At 48.9% G+C, this 17785-nt stretch overlaps 1 long non-coding RNA gene across 1 annotated transcript in view; it reads left to right on the top strand.

Moving 5' to 3' along the window:
* LOC125925333 (uncharacterized) overlaps positions 1-8877 on the top strand; it is a 28289-nt gene extending 19412 nt beyond the window's left edge. Inside the window, exon 3 of the long non-coding RNA XR_007458787.1 lies at positions 8551-8877. This is a non-coding gene — a long non-coding RNA (uncharacterized LOC125925333). The remainder of the gene's footprint in view (positions 1-8550) is intronic.
* The last annotated feature ends 8908 nt before the right edge of the window (positions 8878-17785 follow it).

Raw genomic sequence — 17785 nt, 5'->3', positions numbered from 1 at the left:
AAAAGAGGGAGAGAGAGATCGATCTTCTTCCCTCTCTACCCTGATCCCTGTGTATCCTGAGCAACCTGCAGAAGGAAAGGAGCTGCTATGGCTTGGCCTTGAACTCCTCGTCCACAACCATAGCTGCTTCTGCCTGGCCAGCTGTGCCCATGAAAGATCTTCATATGTCCCAGATGACTGGAGTTTGAGTGAGGCATTATTTACAGGAAGTACAATTAAGGACTCTTTGGTCTTTAGCATTTGGGGAAGATAGCCCATCCCATCTTAAAACATGGAAGCCTATTGTTCAAATTGGGGATACAGGACTTAGAAACACTGTCAGGATATGTTGTCAGGAACACTTAGCATAAATGAGTAAAAGAGAGTTGTTAAGAGTAAAAGCTAGTATTTATTGAAAGCTCGCCATATCCTAACTATCTCATTAATCCTCAAAGAAACCTTTGTTGGGAATATTTTTACCTGTAATTGTGAGATGATGAACCTGAGGCAATGAGATGATAAATAACTCGTCCGAGAACATACAGCTGGTAGAGGATGAAGCTACGATTCAAACCTAGACAGTCTGAGTTATGCATAGAATGCAAAGAATCTGATATCTTTGCATATATATGTCTCTATAAAAATAAGTATGATAAGGGCACCTGGGTGGCTCAGTTGGTTAAGCATCTGACTTCAGCTCGGGTCATGATCTCTTGATTTGTGGCTTTGAGCCCTACGTTGGGCTCTGTGCTGACAGCTCAGAGCCTGGAGCCTGCTTCAGATTCTGTGTTTCCCTCTCTCTCTGCCCTTCTGCCACTCGTGCTCTGTCTCTTTCTGTCACTCAAAGATTAATAAAAATATTTAAAAAATTAAAAAATAAGTGTGATATATGAGATATGTATCTACATATCATGCCTGTCTATATATCTATGTATAGGTATATGTCTCTATCTATATATTATATATAAATATATAATATGCGTCTATATTAAACATCTCCAGTATTGGAGCACCCTGGTGGCTCAGTCTGTTGAGTGTCCGACTTCGGCACAGGTTATGATCTCACAGTTTGTGAGTTCGAGCCCTGCGTCAGGCTCTGTGCTGACAGCTCAGAACCTGGAACCTGCTTTAGATTCTGTGTCTCCCGCTCTCTCTGTCCCATCCCCACTCACGCTCTGTCTCTCTCTGTCTTAAAAATAAATAAAACATTAACATTAAAAAATTTTAAAAATCTCTAGTATTTTTTACTTATTGCTTCTATTTAACCCTTTCTGAACGGAAATCTTAAATACTATCCGGTGATTTACTGACACTTGTTCATATTTACCTACTATTTTTGCTATTATTGCTATTGTTGAATCAAATGAACTATCTACTTTTTTTCATTTAAGGTTGAAAATTGTACTGCCCTTTGTTCAGAAGCTCAAGATAAGGTAACTAACAGGGGCACCTGGGTGGCTCGGTCGGTTAAGCGTCCGACTTCGGCTCAGGTCACGATCTCACGGTCCGTGGGCTCGAGCCCCACGTCGGGCTCTGAGCTGACGGCTCTGAGCCCGGAGCCTGTTTCAGATTCTGTGTCTCCCTCTCTCTGTGACCCTCCCCCGTTCATGCTCTGTCTCTCTCTGTCTCAAAAATAAATAAACGTTAAAAAAAATTAAAAAAAAAAAGATAAGGTAACTAACAGAAAGTACAGTCGAAGGATGCAAGGAGAGTAAACAATTAGACATTTAAAGGGAACGGATTGGCACATATGGGCAATGAGCTGGCTATCAGCTTTCTGACAGTGAGAACAAAAGCCAAACACATTAGATTTCATAGTTTTCATTTTCTGACCATAAGAAGAATGAAATTCAGCTGCAGACAACTCGAGAAGGAATTAATGTATGAACCTTTAAATAAAGGGAGATAGGCAGCACTGTGGAAAATACCTAACTCTGTTTTTTTTTTTAAGTTTATTTATTTTGAGAGAGAGAGTGTAGTGGAGGGACAGAAAGTGAGAGAGAGAGAAAGAGAGACAGAGACAGAGAGAGAATCCCAAGCAGGCTCTGTGCTGTCAGGGAGAAGCCTGATGTGGTGCTCGAACTCATGAACTGTGAGATCATGACTTGAGCCGCGATCGAGTGGGACACTTAACTGACTGAGCCTCCCAGGTTTTTATGCAACACAGGAGAGTCAGATAGTTGATTGTCATCTTGAGAGCCGCTACCCTTACATACTAACCTCCTACTTGTTAAAGCATCTCCACAGGCTGAAAAAATGTGATCCTGTATTTCCTTCAAGACCTAAGAAGATCACATGTGTAGAACCTGGGGAATCTCTGATGGGTGGTTTATATGCTTTGACCTTCTCCAATCCCAGATGCCTAAGCAATCGTTGGGCACATGCTAAACACCTATAAATAACGACCCAAACCTCTAAACGATATAGATTTTTCTGGACTGAATGAGAGCTATCCAATTTTGATACAAGATGGGAAAGCAAGAAACATGTCCTTCTATGTTGTAATATTAAGATCTGGACTTGGCAATCCTTTTCAGGGAGGCTACCCACTGCAGAGTTGCAGGAACAACATGGGATGGGGCAGGGGAACAGCTTGGAATAATGCTTGAATGATGTGCTGGGCACCGTTCTAAATAGCTCGATGAAGGAGATACCATTATCATCTACAATCTTCCAAGAGGAAGTTGAAAGCCCAGGGAGATCAAAGGTCACATATAAGCATCCCTGAGTGAGGAGACCCTGTTCTCGATAGAGGGCGACAGTGATAGGACAGACTTAGGAATTCTAGTCCGTACTGCTTGGGAGAACAAGACTTTCATCGGACAACCTGCTATAGGCGGTGACCACCTGTCTATACCTTCTCAAAGCGAACTCCTCTATTATTCTGTACTTTTTGCTGAGGAAGGCGTCTATTAGGCGCCACAAATAAGTAATAGTGTGGAAAAGCAACTTAAATAGCAGAATGATTCCATTTAACCAGTGGGAGAAGATTGTATAAAATTGTTCTTTTTAAAATTTTGACAAATGCTTACTTATTTCTGTGATTTAATTATGCTGTAATTTATATTAATTAATGTTCCTTCTGGCAATAGCTAAAGTACAAATTCAATGGTTGCTTCAGACCTTTCCTAGGCAAAGACAATAAAACAATGCCGCTGGTTCAAAGGAGAAAGGCTAGCCTTCCTGTTTCCTAAGGCAGAGGGACATGCCCCTAATTTTCCTAGTATTATGAAGATTAAAAAAAAAGGAGCAGTTCTAGGTCATTGCCCCATTTGGTGCCATTTAAAATTGGTGCTGTTTCTGCCTTGAGAGTCTAACTAGTCTCACAGCGCTGTTTTCCCAAAGGTGCTGGAGAATGAGACACTAGCCTGAAGTCTGTGTTCCGTATTAAATGACGTTGAGTGGCCCGGGTGTCCTTGATGATTTCCCAAAGTGGAGGAAAACACTCTCTAACAGAGCTTTGTTCTTACACAAAGCACTTTTTAAGAGCGATCGTAGGAATGGGAAAGTGGGTGTAGATAGGAGGTCAAATGAGTGCCTGAGGGACTGTGGAGATCTGAGGGGCTATGGGAGAGTCAAAGATGAAAGGATTTTTAAGTTTGGTTAGCTCAGGTGATGGGGCCACCACCGGTACAAGTAGGAAAGTTAAGAACCAGGTAGGTTTGGATGGTGGAGGGACTGAAACCACAGGTAGGAATCTATTTGCACATAGACAGTAGGGGCTAGTAAGTTTCTAAAAAACGAACAGTTGCCCACCTCCCTTGTTTAGGATCTGTGCTGTCACTTACTATTTTCCGTTAATATTGACATAACGTCAAGGGTCCATAACGGTCTGATAAAGGTCTGAAAGAGGCCAAAGGCTTATAGAAGTTGATATCGCCGTCTCACAACCCGACGCAATTTATAGAACCAATGCCAGGTCATTCTTCCCTCCGTTCAAATTTATTCATCCATTCAACCAGCATGTGTTTCTATGATCCAGGCACTGCAGGGACTATGCTAGGTGCTATGGATAAAAAGGTTGATAGCATAGGGAGCTTAATAAGAGACGATAAGAAAACAGGCAATAACATCAGAGTGAGTATGCAATGGTAGGGGTAGTGGGAAGAGCTCATAGGAGAAGCATCTAACTCAGCCCTGGTGAGCCAGAGAAGCCTGCCTGGAAGAGGTGATGTCCACGTGTTAACCGAAATGATGGGGAGCAGAGAGCTGGGGCAAGTGGCAAGGTAAGAGCTTTCCAGGCAGGGCAGTAAGCAGGTCTACCTGGTTAGAGCAGAAAGGGGTATTCAGGAGCTGGGACTGAATTCAAGAGCCGTGAGATGCTCTCTACTGAAAGATTAGAATGATCTCTCTGCCTACAGTAGGAAGGATGGAGTGGGCTTGGGTAGTGCTTCAAGGAGTACTTTGTTGTCTTCTGATCAGCTGGGGACAAGAGCCAAGAGTTCCCACCTCAGGGAGGAGCATCTTGGGAAATCAGAATCGGAACTTTGGCCCCAGCACTGTTAGACTCCCACTCTGATGCTCTCACCTTCCGCTACCACGTAGCGGCCCTTGTCAAGGAATCGTAAGAACCTATATCTCAGAAGCACTTTCTTCATCCCAGCCCCGTTGTAAGCATCTCACAGTTTCCTCCAAACAAGCCTACGGGGTAGGGATTATTTTTATCTCCATTTTACATAGAAGGAAGCTGAAGCTCAAACAATTTGAGCGGCTTGCCCCAGATGGCACAGGTAGTAAGTAACAGAGGGAGGGTTCGAACCCAGGCGAACTGTCTCGAGAGCCCACACTTGTGACTGTAGGGAATAGGAAAAGGCAGGTGGCATTCATCGTTCTAACTGGGATGTTGGCGTATCACAGGAGAAGAGTCTGAAAGATAGAACCACGCTTTTTTGTGGGAAAATTATATATAATTTATTATATATAAAAAATGCCATTTTAACCGTTTCTAAGTATATGATTCAGTAGCATCGTTCTTGTTCATACTGGTGTGCAACCAGCACCACAATCTGTTTCCAAAAACATTTCCATCATTCCAAATAGAAACTCAGTACCCATTAAGTAATAATTCACCTTTGTTTCTTCCCCCAGCCCACGGTAATCTCTACTTTCTGTTTCTATGAAATTTCCTATGTGTTTCTACGTATTTCATATAAATGGAATCATACAATATTTGTTCTTTTGCCTTTGGCTTATTTCATCTACCATAAAGTCTTCAAGGTTCATCCATGTTGTAACAGGTAACAAAACTTCATTACTCTTTATGGCTGAATAATATTCCATTATATTATGTACCACATTTTGTTTATCCCTTATCTGTTGATGGACACTGGGTTGTTTCCACCTTTTGGCTACTGTAAGAAAATGTTCTAATGAAAAATGCTCTAAGTCACCGTTTAAATCCCCACTTTGGATTATTTTGAGTAAACACCCGGGACTGGAATTGCTCAATTGTAGGCTGAGTCTATGTTTAGTTTGGTGAGGAACCTCCAAACTATTTTCCACGGCGACTGCACCATTTTATATTCCCACCAAAATGTACAAGGGTAGAACTGTAAGACTTTAAAAGTGGAAAGGATCCTCAGTCTATTTAATGAGCTCCTTTACAGCTGGAGGGGTATTACTGATTTAAAAATTAGCCACCATTTTTGATTGTTGACCATATGTCAGCCGTTTATGTGTAACATTCCACTTAGTCCTCTCCAAACCCCTATTATCTCAATTTTACAGACAGAGAAACTGATGCTCAGAGAGGCTGATTTAAATGCTCAGTATCTCCCAAAGGATAAATGTGGAGCTAAGCTTTGAACTCAAGCCCGTTTTTAGTCTCAAGTACACTTAAGATCCTAAATACGGGGCTCCTCTGTGGCATGGGGTTACTTCCCGGAATTGGTTCTCAGTTTTGTCCATTCTCTAGGATGACTGCAACATGTTGTGTGCTAGCGAAAGCTTTTAATTCTGCCTGTAAATTTATTTAAAGATTTACCTGGCGTGCGTACGTATGTGTGTGCTTTCGTATTACCTGGGTTCATGTTTTTCAAATGCAGCTTCATTGTCAATCAACAATGGAACAGGCAGGAAACAAAACACTTTGTTGGTATTGTTGACTAAATATAGCACTGGTGCTGGTTCTTCCTCTTCTGAACCTTCTCCAAAGTATTCCTCTGTGTAGCTATTGTAGTCTGATTTATAATAAACATTCTGCTAATTTGGATGCTGTTAGTAGTGGGAGAACTCATCAGCTTTTTACATCTGTCTTTTTGTCCTTCATGGGCGTGCTTATCACCCATCGCTTGTCTGATTTTCTTTGTTATAGATTGAATTTCCATATGCTGCCACGCCGTGCCTGTAGCCTTTCTTCCCAACCATCTCTTTACCGTGCAAGACGTTTCACACCCTATTGTGAAGCACAGGCGTGTTATCTTTAACCAACGATAACATTTCCCCCAAGAAATGTCCTTCTGCTTCTCCTCTGCTTTATAGGTGTTTGATTTCATTCATTTGTTCTGTTTAATGTCCTCATTACGTAACGTATTACAGGGCGGCTTCCTTTTTCTCTTTTGCTCTCTAAACAACTTGGTCGGCCGTTCTGGGAATCATATTACTTTTTTTTTCATCTAGGATTTTAAACTCTGTTATTAGTGATACCGAGAATTAGTCTAGCATGCTTCCGAGTCTGTTCTTTTTTTACTTGAAGAATGAAAGCACAGCCAAGAGGAAAAATAGTCCTTGCAAATGGTCCTCCATACTTTCTTCAAGGGGCTCTTCTCATTAATGTTCTCCTATTAGGTGTCTAGAAATTCTAGCTGGGATTTTCACTGTCGCTGGCTCGCCCGGCTGCCCCAGGCATCCTGCTGGTTGCTTTGGCTTTACAGAAGCAGTTGCTTACATTTGTATAAAGCCTTATACTTTATAAACCACATTGGAATACACCGTGTGAGTTGAGTCTGACTTAAATGCAGTAAGTAAGCTTTATAAACCCTGTTTGTGATGAGAAACTGAGACACAAGGAGGCTAAAAAAATTTTCCGAGGCCACACAAACTAAGTGGCAGAAACAGTATGGACTTTACATTTTTTGCATATTTTTCTTATATTTTATCAGCACTTATGTATATTTAAATTCTTATTGGTTCCTAGTAATCAGATAGTGAATTAAAAAAAAAAAAGTCTGAAGAAGATAGTGGTAAACAACAGGTGGAAAGAACCAGAGTCGAAACGAGGCAAAGATGGACACATTTCTAAGTCTTCAAGTTTGAGCTACGTGTTCTTCATTGACCTGTATTTGTGTCCAACGGTTGCACACAAAATCGTTACAAACTGAACAGCTGAAAACAACACCCACTTATTATCTCCGGATCTGGGTCTGGATCTGACCGGGTCCCCCACTCAGAGTATCCCAAGGCTAAGGTGAAGGTGTTGACCAGCCTGGGCCCTCATCTGGGGGCCCTGGAAAGGAATCCATTTCCACACTCATTCTTGCTGTTGGAGAATTCAGCTCCTTGTGGGTGTAGGACTGAGATCCCTCTCTTGTTTCTGGGAGTCAGCAAAGCTACTTTTCTTAGAAGCCACCAAATTTCTTGACAAGTGGCCCCTTCCCTCTTCAAGCCATCAGTAGTGACTTGAGTCCTTCTGCTTGAGATCCCTGACTTCCCCTTCTGCGACCAGCTAGAGGAAATTCTCTGCTTCCAAGGGGCTCTTAGGATGAGGTCCTACCCACCTGGATGACTCTTCCTATTTTAAGGCCGACTGGGCATTTTAATGTAACCTACGGATGGGAGTCAGACCCAGGCTCTTCATGGTTCTGAGGATTTTGCAGGATGTGCAGGGGTGGGGTGGGGGCGGGGTGGAGTGAAACACCTTAGACTCTTGTCTTCTGGAAAAAATTGGCCCTGTTCCTCCCCACCATCTTAAATAATACCAGTGTCTGGTACTCCTATCGTGTGGCCTTCAGGGATCCCTAAAATCTCTCCAACACTCACTGCTGATTTCCTCTTCGAGTGTGGCCTCAGGCAGCCATTCCAGACTTCTGAGTGCTCTCAGACGTCTAGTTGACCTTTCTCGATGCTAGGCCCGAGAATTCCTAAACATCTTTATCACTCCCCTGAAGATCCTTTGGCTCCCAAATCCCGAAAAATCCCATTCTTATTCCTGACCCATCTCCTAATGCCCTGAGTGGTTTGCCCTGGCATCATTCACTGACTGGTAACCGTGGCTTCTGACTCTTTCCTCGGAGGCCTAGCTGGTGTCAGGCCCGGGTCCTGTCCCACTTCCCATGTAGCGTAAAATGATGAATGACACCTGGGCTCAGCTCTGGAAGCTACTTTGGCTTCCTCTCCATTTCCTGGTCGGATGACCATGAGCGAAGCTGTCTTCTTCCCAAGATCCCACGATCCACTTGGCACTTTCCAGCCACGGCTCGTTTCTGACATCGCAGGACTCAGTCAATACCACGGTCTAGAGATTCAGACTATGGTTCTCTCAAAGTCATCCGATAGCCCACCTGCCCCCGGGAGGGGTCTTTCGGAATTGCAGCTTTAACATATTATGACGTTAGGTGTTCAACATCTTCCCAGGTGCCTCACTGCGTAGAAGGAATACGGCAAGCCTGCGAGGGAAGGAGTATTAGGCGCATTTTACCAACAAAGACATTGAAGCTCAGAAAGTTCAAACAACTCGCCTGAGGATAGAGAACTAACAAGTGACAGAAACACTCAGTTTGCGCCTCTTCCGTTCCTGTGATTGCTTGCTCTCAAGGAAAGAATAACACACGTCCGATCAGGATGCCATAAACACAGCGGAAGCGAGGTCGTGCTCTCACACTTGGGCTCCTTGTTGCCGGTATCCCCTATGCTTTTTTAAAGTGTGGCTTTAGGAAACGTTCTGCTGCGGTCGTTTGCTGTCCCTTCGACTCTCAGTTCCGTCAGCGTGGCGGCTGCGGGCACATCCCAGCGCAAGGCGGCACCGCGAAGGCTTTCCTGATGTGGCACACCACAAAGCAACCCTGCAGACAGTTGCCATAAAGTGCCATATGGAAAAATCATGTGTGGTGTGCGCGTTCGGGGCGGGCAGCAAGGGCGCCTCCTTCCTGCGGGGACCCACCCGGGGTGGGGATAGTCTCTGAGCAGTTCGACTGTGCGTCTGGAGGCAGATCGAGGCACCCAGGCACACGTTTTGGCCAGACCCCCCCGGACTGTCGGGTGTATGACAGATCAACAGCGGAGGGGGGTTGTGGTTGGAGTGGATTCCTTTGCTCTGACCCTGGTTGGCTCAGCGCTGCCATTTCATTGTTCCCCAAGAAGGCTGTGGTGGCAAGTCAGTCTCAGTACCTGCCAAGGGCCTTGTTTACTTGTCAGGGAGGCTTCCCAGCCCACGGCCTCTGCCTCGGGCTGAGTGGGGCTGGCCACGTTCCGTATCCACCCTCCTTACCAGGAGCAGGACCCTGATTCAACGACAGCCAATGCACAGACTGACCAGCGACCCAGGAGGAGGCCCCACATGAGAAGTCCTTCCCCATCAGAAGCTGTGCTGCTCAACGAGGCGAGTCCGGTTCTCATTGTTGAAAATCTGACCTGGAAACCGGCAGAAAGTGGAAACAACAGACACAAAAAGGGACCGACAGCGTGAGCAACAGAGCCGGAAACTCTTGAGACAGACAGATGCGGGACACCAGCCGATCTAAGGCCTAGCATTGTCAGAGCCTCTGAACGTCCTCCTGATAACCCCTCTGATGCCGCATGGGACTTGCATTTCTGCTTGTGTATCACAGGGAGATTCTGGTCTCACTCGTTGTATTCGGAAGGTTTGGGCTGCAAAAGAAAACCGCACTTGAAGCGGTCTAGATAAGAAAGATAATCCATCTCATTTAACAGGAAAATCCCAAAACGCGCCCCTCCCCCACCTCTCCAAATCCATGAACCTGGTGGCTGAACAACATCCTGAAGATACCAAGTGTTTCCTAACTCTCTTCTCTGCCACCCTCAATATGCTGCCTGTGCCTCTAGTCCAATGTGTCACTGTCTTTTCAGAAAGACTGTAGTGATTCCGGGCAGTGGCACCTAGAGATAAAAAAGGAAATGCATGTTTCTTGTGACCCTGTCAGACAGGGAGGAAAATTTTCCAACCGCTCCCCAGCAAGCTTCCCTGCTCCGTCACTGGTTGGAATCATACCTGGTACCCGTCCCTACATTAAGCACTGGGGCCAGCTGGGAGGAGTGCAGCCTGCCCCCCCCCTCCCCCTCCCTCCCTTCCCGGAAACACAGCCTGGCTCTACCCTTCAACTGAGTCAGGGTCAGCTTCCTGTCAGCCAGGGAGAACGAAACAACGGTGTCCATTTCACGTGTTTCCTCGTACCTAGCAATGCTGTTCCACTGCGTGACATGACCTGGTTGCACCTGTTTCTTCCAACTCAAAGAATCAGTGAACATCCAGATCATCCTTAGCAAGTTGAGGGACTGGTCCACAGCAGGAACACTCGGTGTGTGAGTCGAGTGGGTGTGTGAACGCAGTATTGTGTGGCGCCCTGAAAGACCCCATTTCTTTCCCATCTCTTATGTGGCCCCAAAGGTTTACCCACATATGCACGCGCGCGCACACACAAACACACACACACACACACACACACACACAGAGTTAACAGAGAATCTGAGGAATGGACCCATCACACTGCTGCCGATCGCTGGACCAGTTCATTTCTTGCCTTCTCGGACCTCCTCAGCAGTGCGGCAGTCAGGCTCTTGGATTCGGAGTCTGCTTCCGCAGAGGTTTTTCTAGAACAGTGGTTCCCAGAACTTCAGCATGTATCACAGAATCCACTGGATGGTTCCTTAAAACAAAATTGCTGGGCTCCGCCTCCAGAGTGTCCGATTCAGGAGGTCTGGGGTGGAGCAGAGGTTGCGAATGGACTTCTTACAAGTTCCTGGGTGGCGCTCCAGCTGCCAGTCTGAGGACTAGACTTTGAGAACTACTTGCCCAGGGCAAGGAGTGCTGATCCTCCTTGCAGCTGGAAGGAAAGCATCAAGAAGGCCACTCACAGAATGTGTCCTGCTGTAAGGAGAACCTGCTTCGTCATCACTTGCTATCACCACCTCTCCAGGCAGCAGAAGACTAGAAGGCCTAATTCTCAGAGAAATAGAGGCCACCGTCTTCAAGAATGTTGCAGGGGGTGGAAATGTGGCTTCCCGCTGAGGGAAGGAGAAAGAGAGAGAGGGAGAGAGAGAGGGAGAAGGGGGTCAGCCTTTGGTTGACAGAGCTTGGCTGGGCAAATGGGCACAGAAACTCAGGTCTTTCTCACTCCTACGACTTCTCACCTGTAAAATGAATAGGTACCAGCTCTGTCTGCGTCACAGGGTTGCTGTAAGGATAACAAGGAAAGATGGGTTGAAAGCGCCCAGGTAAAATACAAACCTGTTTATGTTTACAGTCTTGTTAATGACAGTAAGGGGATAACAGGGCTGTGTGAGGCCCCTTTGTGGCTCACGACAGGTGAGTTTCAGGGGCTCAGCACAGCTGAGTTTCAGGGTTCCCCGTTCTTGTCATCTTCCCAAAGCAGGTGCTCACTTTCAGGAAGTTCTGCGCGCAAGCCATCTCAGCGCTGGGCCCCAGGGCTGTCCCGCCTGGGAACATGCGCGGGGCGGGTGGACTGCTTTCGTGGGGAGTGGGACCGCATTTCCTGTCCTCCCACGATCTGCTCAGGGATCCCCGGCACGCGCCAGAACAGGGAGACCCGAGGGGCCGAGTGGGGTTGGAATCGCCTGCTGCCCGCCCTCGGGGCCGACGCGGCGGTGGCAGGGCCCGGGACGGGAGCGCTCCCGAAGCGGAGCGTGCTGCGCGGGCTCGGGGCAGAGGCGCCTAGGGAGGCGGCCCGCCCCTTGCGCGCGTCCCCGCCGAGCCCGGGGGCTGCGCCCGCCGGCCAAACATTATTCAGCACCCCGCGTCAGCCTTGGCTCCTGGCGCTGGCGCGAGCCGGCCGGCTTTTGGCTTCCTTGGCCCCGTCTGAACCCTGCAGGCGGCGGGCCAGGCCCCTCTCCCGTCGCCTCCCGGCCGCCCCGGGCCGACTTCGCGAGGCCTCCCCCGGCCGCCCCGGGTTCCTCCCGCCCGGCCTTCGCGCGAACCCGACACGCTTGCAGAGGGAGAGCTTTGCGGACGGGTTTGCAGATGTGCGTGCGCCCTGGCTCCGTGCGCTCCCGGTTACTCCCCTCTGCCCCAGGCTGCCCCGGCTCGAAGCGCTCGCACCCGGGAGCGGAGGCGCGCGGGGAGCTTCGCCAGCCAGGCTGTGCCTGGCGCCGCTCCGGGGTCCGCCCTGACCGCCGGCTCAGTGCCCCTGTGCTCCGGGGCGGCGGTCGGGACAGTGGCCGGAGGGAGGAGACGCACGCGGCCGCCCTGACGTCTCCCCGCGCAGAGGTTTCGGGTCGCGGCGCCGCCCTTCGGGGATCCAGCCGGGAGGGTTGCCAGTTGTGTGCAGCTGTGCGGCGCTCAGCTTCCAGCGGGTTCTGGGTGGGGGCCGCGCGCAGAAGCAGCCCCTGCTGCTCTCTCTGTGTGATCCGAGCTGGGAAGATTTGTCTTGGGGGGGGGGGGGGGGGGGGGGGGCAGGGTGGTTGTCCCACGCCGGGCCACAGATGGTTGTGGGAAGTGGAGGGCCTTTGGATGAGAAACTGAAGACTTGGGTTGAAGATGGGGTCTTGATTCCGTTTATCAGCTGCCCAACTTTGAGAAATCCACTTCCCCTCTCGGTTTGTTTGGCTGTAAATAATAGAGCTGTCATTTGAGTGCTTCCTATTTTCCATGTATTATTTTTATCCTCCCAGCGATTTGCAGGATAGGAGTTACCCACATTCTGCAGAGGAAGTGCGATCCAGGCAAAGTGACTTGCAAGCTTCAGGGCAAGCTTAGACCCCTGATATATGGGGACCTATGGCCCGAAACCGTCTCTAACCAGAGACACCGCTGTCTCTGGGAGGATGTGGATGGCATGCAAAGAATTATGGGTACCGCTTTCTTCTGACGCTCCCTTCTGCCAGGCCCTGAAACCCGGACCAGAAGCATGCCTATCCCTCCTGCCTGCCTTCACAGTAGAGCCTCTGTAGGACAGTTGGGGATGAGGAGGGGGCTCAGACTGGGGACCCCTGACAGTCAGCCTGGCCTACCTGCCCTCCCCCGCCCCGAACCAGGGGTTGACCTCTTTTCTTCCTATCCAATTACTCCACGTCCTTGAGAAGAACAGTGAAAAAGGTTTCACCGTGGTGCAGTTCCCCGCCGTCCCCCACCCGCAAGCTGGGCAAAAGCATTTTTCTTCCAGGTTCAGAGGTTAGAAGCCCAAGGAGTTGCACACAGTAACTCTGGGTGGCCCTGAGCTCACAGTCTCAGGACCCCTCCAGGCCCACAGCACCTCCACATTCTCACCCCTGGCCTAGAGTTCACCTTGCAGAGAAAATGGGTGGGCTACCGGGGACAGAAGGGCCTGGGTGTTGGAGAACTTGCGTGAGACAGTGAAATATATTGGTAACACTACTCGTGGTCTTGCCCGACCCCACGAGAGTCGTGGTAGGGCTCAAAATGGGGAATGGCTGCAGAAAAGCTTGGGGAAGTGGGAGATGCTCATAAATGCAAGGCGGGGTTATTCATACAAGGCAGAGGAAAGGACCAGGACCTAACGAGGAATGCCATCACGGAAAAGCGCAGGCTGGCAGGGGAAATAAAAAGGGCTACACAAATAGTTAAAATAGAAGATGCAGCCACAGGCAAGTACTGCACCGTATATCTCCGTGGCGCCAGCTCATACCCATGTTGGAATAAGAAAGAACCTACGTATACATCACACACGTGGGTAGCCTCTGACATTCTTATCCGCGTTGCAGGAGCCCCTTGTCTTCTTAACAGCTCTTGCCCAGTTGTCTCCTCTCCCCAGTTCATCCCTTTCTATGAATGTGGGTCTACAGCAGGATTTTCTTTTTTCCCGGGAGGGGTCGTGCATTAATTTCCTATTGTTTCTGTTAACACATTACCGCAACTGTGGCAGCTTGAAATAACACAAATTTACTATCTTACGCTTCTGGAGGTCAGAATTCCAAATGTGACTCCCTGGCCTAGAATCAAGGAATCGGCAGGATTGTGTTCCTTCTGGAAGCTCCAGGGGAGAATCTGTTTCCTTGCCTTTTTCTACCTCTTGGAGGACACCTGCAGTCCTCGGTTTCCGGACCCTTCCTCCAGCCTCAAAGCCATCAGTATTCAGCTAAGTCTTTCTCGCACTGTGTCACTCCAACCTCTGTTTCCACTGACACAGTTCTGACTCTGACTCTCTTACCTCCTGCTTATAAAACCTTCTTTTGATTACAATAGGCCCATGTGGATAATCCAGGATAATCTCCTGAAGATCTTTAACATAATCACATCTGTAAAATTTCTCTTGCCGTGTAAGGTAACATTCACAGGTTCCAGGGACTAGGACCTGGACATCTTTGGGGGTGGAAGGGGCACTTAAGAAAAAAAAAAAATTTAGAGCTTTAATCAAAAAAGGTTTTTTTTAAAGAGAAATATGAAATACCCAACTGTCCCTTTTTCTTCAAGTAAGTAACAGAGCAGAGCACTTGGGTGACTCAGTTGGTTGAGCATCTGACTTTTTTCTTTTCTTTAGAGAGAAAGAGAGAGAAAGAGAGAGAGAGAATCCCAAGCAAGATCCACACTCAGCACAGAGCCCAACTCAGTGCTTGATCTCAGGACCCTGGGATCATGACCTGAATCAAAATCAAGAGTTGGAGATTGCCTAAGATTCTCTTTGTCTCCTTCTCCCCCTCTCTAAAATAATTACATCAAAGTAAATAAAATAAGGTGAAAAAGAAAATTATCCGGTGAGCAACTTTCATGTATGGATAGCAAAATCTTTGGAAGCCGAATTTCACTAATTCTTACTTCTCTTGGCCATCAAAGAAAAGTATATATATAAGAACAAAAAATAAATGCCCCAGTAATATAAATAAATAAATAAATAAATAAATAAATAAGAGGGGTGCCTGGGTGACTCAGCCGGTTAAGCATCTGGCTCTTTTTTTTTTTTTTTAATGTTTATTTATTTTTGAGAGAGAGAGGGAGAGAGGGAGAGAGAGAGAGCAAGTGGGAGAGGGGCAGAGAGGGAGGGAGACACAAATCTGAAGTAGGCTCCACGCTTCTGAGCTGTCAGCACAGAGTCTGACATGGGGCTCAAACCCACGAACCGTGATATCATGACCTGAGTGGAAGTCAGATGCCACCGACTGAGCCATCCAGGTGCCCGTGATGCTTGATTTTGGCTCAGGTCATGATCTCACAGTTTGTGAGTTTGAGCCCCAAGTTGGGCTCTGTGCTCACAGCACCGAGCCTACTTGAGGTTCTCTCTCTCCCTGCCCCTCTCCCACTCCCTCTCTCTCAGAATAAACAGATAAGCTTAAAAAATAAAAATAAAGGACACAAAAGAAGTAACATAGCAACTCCTTGTGTAAATCCAACAAAATCTGAAAAAATACCTCCCAGTTCCTTGCTATATCCATTAAACATCAGACTCCCCATTGGGTAGCAGGGAACAGACTCCATATAAAAGGAAAGGAATGGGGCTCGGTGGGTCAATAGGTTGGCAGGTTGGCATGTTGGCTAGTTGTGATACGTACTTTACTGAGAACATAGGCTATAGCCCTTTGAAATGATTAGCTGTTAATGATTGTTCACAGCTTTTGAGCTCCTCTACATCACAATCCTTTGGTGCTGTGGACTCAAAACTTTCATGAAGCATTAAGAGGAATCTTGGCTCTTCCCCCCCCCCCCCAAGAAAGACCTAAATAAAAATGGTGCTGCTCGGATTGAAGTGGGCACATTGGGCCCCCGGAACACTTCTGCCAAACTGTAGGAACGTGGTTTGAAATCTCTGTTTGGCGACGTCATTTCTCTAAGTAGAATAACCAGAATAGTAAGTTAGAACTGACCATTTGGAATACGGAGATTGGAAGAACATCACGTTCCAACACGCCGTTGGAAGTTTTTCTCCTCGCCGCCAAAGCAAAGAACGTGATAATTCTGCCAGGAAGTGACTTTCATTTGGACACTTGGTTTCCCCTCCTGTGCCCTATATCATAGGCCCTTCTATACCATAAATCTGGTTATTTTAGTTACAAGAGTGAAAGGGCCAAAGGGCAATGTAGTGAAAAGTACACAGGTCCAGAGGCTGGGGCCTTAGATAAGCTAGCTCTGGCCCATTCATTCATCACATATTTATGGAGTGCCGATCTTGGGCCCAAGACTGGCCTAGATGCCGGGGACATAATATGAACGTGGACTTACTGTAGGCCTTTCACAATCTGGGCCGAGAAGAGGACTACAGGAGTGAACAAACAGGGTGGTGCGTGGGGTCTACCCCCAGCATGTGCTGTGTAGGGTTCCATGTGAGGAGCACAGGGAAAGCACGGGAAGTTTTCCAGGGGAAATGGCGTGTAAGCCAAAGTCTAAACGTTGAGCAGGAGTCAGCCAGCAGAGGCTGGGGCCCCGGAGAGGCTGGGGTCGTGAAGCCGCATGTGCAAAGTCTAAGATGGGGTAGAACCAAGTAGAAAGAGGGGGGGTAGGGTGTATTGGAGAATAAGCAGGGGTAGATGGAGCTGGAGGGCCTGGAGACCATCTTCAGGAGCTCCCACTTTCTCCCAAGAGGTAGGGAAACTATTACTGGGTCCTGCGTAGGGAACAGACAAGGTCTGATTTATTCCTCCCTGGCAAATTTCGTGACCTGGACTCATGTACTTCCCTCTTCACTGCTGCCTGGCCGATCCTTTAAGTCGTTTCCAGCTCTGACCGTGCAGGTCTTTATGCGCAGTGAGGGCCCACAGCCCACAGCCCCTTTACTGGGCTCCCTTAACTGGACGTTCCCTGTGGCCCGTGCCCGCTCCCGGGGACCCCTGGCCGGTGCGACCTCCGGAAATGAGAGGCCAAGGCGACCTTGCTCAAAAAAACAGAGCCAGACTGGCAGAGGGTGGGCCGCGGGAGGGGCCCTGGGCCTGGTGGGAGAGCGGGAGGCCGGCGGGGGAGGCCTGCGAGCCCCGAGGTCAGCCGGCGCGGAAATTCTAACCCCTGGGCCACGACCGAAGCTCACTCCTCTTATCGCGTCTCGGGGGCCTCGGAGGAAGGCTGGTCGCCCCCGACGGATGAAATCCGCCTATTGTTCCCTCCCGGGACCCAGAACCGCTGCTCCGGCTGGAGGCCCTTCGGCAGCCCGCTCCGCCCCGGCGGCCGGAAGCGCGGGCCGGGCACTGGGCCACAGCGGCCGCCGGTCTGCGCAGGCGCAGGCGAGTCGGCCCAGGAAGACGGGCGCGGTCGGGGGTTCTGCGGCCCGCGGCTGCCCTCTCGTGGAAGTTGGGCGCCATGGCGTGGCCGGCGCTGGCCGGCCGCGGACCCGCGAACCCAGCTCTGGGAACTGCGCCAGGCGCTGTGTTTTTCCAGGTCCGCGCAAGGGCCAGGGGAACCCTGCGTGTTTGTTTGGTGAGAATGGCTTACTGGAAAACTAGACGGAAGGTACCCTGCAAATCGGCATGCACTGTATTGTTTGGGAGTCAACAGCCTGTAAAGTAAATGTCAGGTGATAGCAGTGCTGGGAACCACCGCCCGCTCCCTGACCTTGAGCAAGGCGCTGCTGGCAAAACAACTCTGCTGCGCAGGGTAGAGGGAGGGGATGGCAGGGGAGTGGAGACTTAGAAGAAAGAGCCAGCTGGGCCCAGCCCACAAATTCCACTCCTGGACCTTTAAAGGGTGGGGGTGGATACCACTCCCCACCCCCCCACCCCCCCCCCCCCTCACCCCCCC

Source organism: Panthera uncia, chromosome F1 (genome assembly GCF_023721935.1).
Source record: "Panthera uncia isolate 11264 chromosome F1, Puncia_PCG_1.0, whole genome shotgun sequence".
In the NCBI taxonomy this organism is placed as follows: Eukaryota; Metazoa; Chordata; class Mammalia; order Carnivora; family Felidae; genus Panthera; species Panthera uncia.
Note: the sequence above shows the minus strand (reverse complement) of the source record. Positions and strands in the feature narration are given on the sequence as shown.